At 36.7% G+C, this 5,349-nt stretch overlaps 1 pseudogene; it reads left to right on the forward strand.

The window, feature by feature from the left end:
* The first annotated feature begins 3,302 nt into the window (after nt 1–3,302).
* Nucleotides 3,303–4,792, forward strand: LOC114488306 (annotated as a pseudogene).
* The last annotated feature ends 557 nt before the right edge of the window (nt 4,793–5,349 follow it).

The following is a 5,349-nucleotide window of genomic DNA, read 5'->3' on the forward strand; positions in this document are numbered from 1 at the left end:
TTTACCTGTTAGGTCTAGTTGGTTTATAGTATAATTCAGGTCTTCCATGCCCTTCTTACTTTTTGCTGTTTCATGCATTACTGAAAATTGGGTCTTAAATTTTATAACTATTATGATTGAGTTGTCAACTTCTACCTTCAATTTTGTCACTTTTTGCTTTATGTATTTTGGTGCTCCATTATTATGTAAATATGCCTCATGGTTATAATTTTCATGTCTTCCTGATGGACTGACACATTTTTACTTAAAAATATTCTTCAAGTAGAATTTTTGTTTTAATGTCTATTTTGTGAGTATTGCTTGTGTTGCATAAATTTTTACATCTTTGTACTTCCAATCTATTTGTGTCTTTGACTTCAAGCATGTCTATTGTTTGATCATATACCATTGGATAATTTTTAAAATTTGTTCATTTCTGCTTTTGAATTGGTGTTTAGTTTATTTATATTTAATATAATTACTAAATGTTAAACTTATGTTAGCCATTTTGATAATTTTTGGTTTATGAATTATTTGTTTAGTTTTAAAATTTTTGTTGCATTTTTTCCATTACCATTTAACTCCCTTAAATCCTGCTCCCCCCATAATCAACACACTGTTGTCCATGTCCATGATACCTTTTTCCTTTTAGCTTGTTCTCTCCACCCCCTAACCCCCTAACAATAGCTGTCATCCAGTTATCCATCTATGAGTCTGTCTCTTATTTTGCTCGTTAGTTCATTTTATTAGGTGTGATATTAGTTAATAAAATTATATAGGTTTTAGGTGTACAATTCTGTAATACATCATCTTTGTATTGTTTTATGTATTTACCACCCCAAGTCAAATATCCTTCTACCACCGTTTATTATTTATTCCCCCTATAGCTTCATCTACCTGCTCCCATGCCCCTCAGGCAATCACCATGCTGTTGTCTGTGTCTATGACTATGATGGTTTTTTTTTCCTGCTTATTTCCTTCACCTATGAGAAATGTCCATGATTTTACTGTCTGTGTTTCCTCCTAGCATGTTTATGATTTCAAGTTTAACATTTAAGTCTTTAGTTTAGTTTATTACTGTTTATGGTGTAAGAAGGTGGTCTAGTTACTTTGCGCATATCTGTCCAATTTTCCAAACATCGTTTGTTGAATAGGCTATTTTTACCTCATTGTATATTTTTGCCTTCCTTGTCAAATATTAATGGACAGGTGTGGGTTTATTTCTGGGCTTTTTATTCTGTTCCATCGATCTATATGTCTGTTTTTATGCCAGTACCATGCTATATGATTATTATGGCCTTGTAGTATATAGTTTGATATTAGGTAGTGTGATTCCTTCAACTTTGTTCTTTCTCAACATTGCCGTGGCTATTCTGGGTCTTTTGTGGTTACATATAAATTGTTGGAATATTTGTTCTAGTTCTGTGAAATATGCCTTTGGTATATAGATAGGAATTGCATTGAATGTATTAATTGCTTTGGATAGCATGGAAATTTACTGGTGTTAATTCTTCCAATCCATGAACATGGTATATGGTTCCACTTATTCATATCTTTTTCAAAATTTTTTTCTCTGTGTCTTACAGTTTATGGGTCTTTTTCATTCTTGGTTAAATTTATTCCTAGGTATTTTATTTTATTCTTTTTGAAGCAATTTTTAATGGGATTGTTTTCTTAGTTTCCATTTCTGATAGTTCATTATTGGTTTATAAAAGTCCAATGGACTTCTGGCCATTTATTTTCTATCCTGCTACTTTATTGACATCATTTATTAGTTTTAGTAGTTTTTTGGTGGAATCTTTAGAGTTCTCTGTATACATTATTATATCATCTGGAAACAATGACCATTTTACTTTTTCTTTCCAATTTGGTTACTTTTTATTTTTTTCTTCTTTTTTTAATTTTTTTTTAATTTATTTTTTAGAGAGGGAAGGGAGGGAGAAAGAGAGAAGGGAGGGAGAAAGAGAGAGAGAGAAACATCAATGTGGGGTTGCTGGGGGTCATGGCCTGCAACCCAGGCATGTACCCTGACTGGGAATCAAACCTGTGACACTTTGGTTTGCAGCCCGCGCTCAATCCACTGAGCTACAGCAGCCAGGGCTATTTTTTACTTCTTGTCTGATTGCTATACCTAGGATTTCCAGTGCTATGTTGAATAAGATTGGTGAAAAGTGGACATCCCTGTCTTGGTTCTGGTCTTAAGGGAAAAACTTGTAGTTTTTGCCCATTGAGTATGAGTTGATTATGAGTTTGTCGTATATGGCCTTTGTTATGTGGAGCCATGCCCCCTCTATTCCCATTTTACTGAGAGTTTTTAGCATAAATATGTGTTGGGTTTTATATGCTCTTACTGCATCTGTTGACATAATCATGTGGTTTTTTATCCTTCATTTTGTTTATAAGGTATATCACATCTATTGATTTGTAGTTATTATACCAACCTTATATTCCCTAATGAATCCCACTTGATCATGGTGTATGACCTTTTTAATATATTGTCGGAATCAGTTTGCTAATATTTTTTGAGGACTTTAGCAACTATTTTCATCATGGATATTGGCCTACAGTTTTCTTTCTACAAAGTGTCTTTATGTGGTACTGGAATTAAGATAATGCTGGACTCATAAAATGAGCTTAGGTGTCTTCTCTCCTCTTGAAATTTTGGGAAAAATTTGAGAAATTTTTGTTCTCTCTGAATATTGGGTAAAAATTCACCTGTGAAGCCATCTGGTCCAGTCCAGGACTTGTCTTACTTATTTTTTGTTCTTTTAGTTTTTTATTTCCACCCTTTTTTGTGTTCCATAGATATTTTCTAGCATGCCATTTTAAATTCTTTGTTGTTTCTTTAACTATACATGTTAGTTATTTTTAAGTAATTGCAAGGTTATTGGTTTTCCAAGCTACTGAAGAGCTGAAGAGAAAGGAGTGGGTGGGATTAGTACAAATTAAGATAACTTGACTCCCTTTTTTTTTTAACTGAGATTCAGCTTAATAACTGTTTTTCACATACTTATAAGGCTTTAGTAATTTTGGGGTTCTGAAAAATTTAGTTTTGACAGTTTTTATTAGTATTCTTTTTGATTTTTTTGGAGAAGCAGATTTTCAGAAGTCTCTACTCTGCCATTATGGACCAGTATTTTTATTTTTACTTTTATTTCAAAGGTCACTAAACCTCTTAGCTCATGAGTATAGCTTCAGCCTTGTCCCTGCAGGAGCTGGATGGGCAAGTTGGGCACAAAGATTGGAGCTGGGCGAGGCTCAGACTCATCCTGTTTCTATCCCAGGCTCTGGCGGTGGTCGCCACCCAACGGATGCTGCCCCCGATGAGACTGCTGGCAAGCTAGCTATGCCTAAACCTGGCATCCATGTGGCTGGTGTGGACGATGTGGATGCTGTGGTGCCCTCTTACCTGCTCCCTGTACGTGAACATGACAAGCTGTGCCAGCTAGCCAGAGGTGACCACAGGCAGCAGGAAGGAGAACCACCAGTGGTATGTGTGCAACAGAGAGAAATTATGTGAATCACTCCAGGTTGTGCTTGTTCAGCATTAGCTGGATCAAGGAATGCAGATCTTCTTAAATAATGGCATCATTATATCACTTATTTGTGTCATCTGTTTTTAGTCTGTTCATGTGGAGAACATCAATCAATGGGTCACTAGGAAGAGGCTCAATGTTTGTGTTTTCACCAGATCAATTTCAGAGACCGCTTAAAATTAATCCAGACTGGAAAACTCATAGATTTCTTAATTTGAGTGCTGGAGATGGAGAAGTTACAAAAATCATGAGCCCTCATTTTGAAGAAAATTATACCACTGAGATGTCTGAAACTATTGTAACAAGTTGGTGTGAAAGCTGATACTCCACAGGCAGGTGCTGATGTAAAGGAAAAGTGGTTTATTTGCAGATGCCCACCATCTGGAAGATGGGGGACTCACATCTCAAAGCCCAGCTCCTGGAAGATGGGGTCTCAGGTCACCAAGCCCATCTCCATCTCTCATTGGAGGCAAAATTTTTATATGGAGGGAGAGGGCAGTAGAACAAAAAGATCAAGGAAGGAGGTTGAAAAGTTCTCTACATGCAAATGAGCACAGTCCATTCTGATAAGGCCAGTGATGATCTGGTGTACATCATCCTGGTTTAGTCATCCTGGCTTCACATCATGCCAGCTTCATGTTATCCTGCATCCTTGGATGAAGGTCAGAAAACCTTTTCAGAACTGGGGTGCTTGAAGGCTGGGGTCTATCTTTTTAAATTAGTTCCTAAGATTCTTATATAAAAATGTGGGTCATCTGTAAGCTACATATTAGTCAGAGTCAGCACTTGCAGAAACAATCTCAAAAGAAGGGTGGGGTGGATTACAATTTCCCACTGTTACACTTATCTACTGTTACAATACGATATGGCAGCTTCAGAAGAAATAGAGTGTCTGATATAAATGAATGGAAGAATACAGGGTTCCAGTATGACGTCATCAGCTTCTTGAATTGCTGGGCTGCTGTGATCAGCCCCCGACTTCATTGGAAGATACCAGAACTGTCTTAGAGCCAACTGGAGGCAAGGCTACCCTGGCCCTGGTCTTACCCTTTCAGCCCTATGTAGAAAATGTAGATGGCAAATGGGAGAAACCATCAGAAATTTTGTAAATCAAGGAACAGAGCTGGGAAGAACAAGTGAACTGTCGGACTGGAGTTTTCAGGAAAGCGGGTTTGGTTATTGAAGCTTTCACCAGACTGCCGTACCTTTGTGAAGGGGACATGTATAATGACTATTACATTCTAGATGTCGCTGTCTTTGTGCTCAGACCAGAGTAAACCTGAGGAGGCCACAGTCTTCAGCATCCACCCCAAGAGTGCCCGCCTCCCCAAGAGGGCTGGCATTCTCCATTATGTGGGACCTCTGGGGACTATCATTGTAAACATCATGTAGGAACTTAAAAAGCCAAAATACTAGTTATTTCTTTGTAATGTGTAAAGGGAATGTTAAAAAAAACAACTCTTTGAGGATTTTTATTAGTTCTTGTTAAAAAATGCAGGTTTCACTCCAATTACAGAAGGTATTGTTTATACTTAATTGCAGCGGGCACTCTTCCCCGATCCAGCCAACAGTCACAATTTTAAATGGAAATGATAAATATGGATGGTTTTCAAGTGAAGACTGGCAATAAAGTTATTCATTAAGCTGCAAATACTGGTTGTCAGCTCTAGCCACTGATACTCTTTCATGCTTAGACATTCTTTCTGTCATTATTCAAGAAAATGTTTCTAATCATGCTAATAAACTTGTTTTGGAAATAAAAAAGAATAAAGGTAATTATCTACTAAAATATAAATAAAGTGAGAAAAAAATCAGAATTAAAATGGACCCTGAG

Source organism: Phyllostomus discolor, chromosome 2, assembly GCF_004126475.2.
Source record: "Phyllostomus discolor isolate MPI-MPIP mPhyDis1 chromosome 2, mPhyDis1.pri.v3, whole genome shotgun sequence".
NCBI classification, from domain to species: Eukaryota; Metazoa; Chordata; class Mammalia; order Chiroptera; family Phyllostomidae; genus Phyllostomus; species Phyllostomus discolor.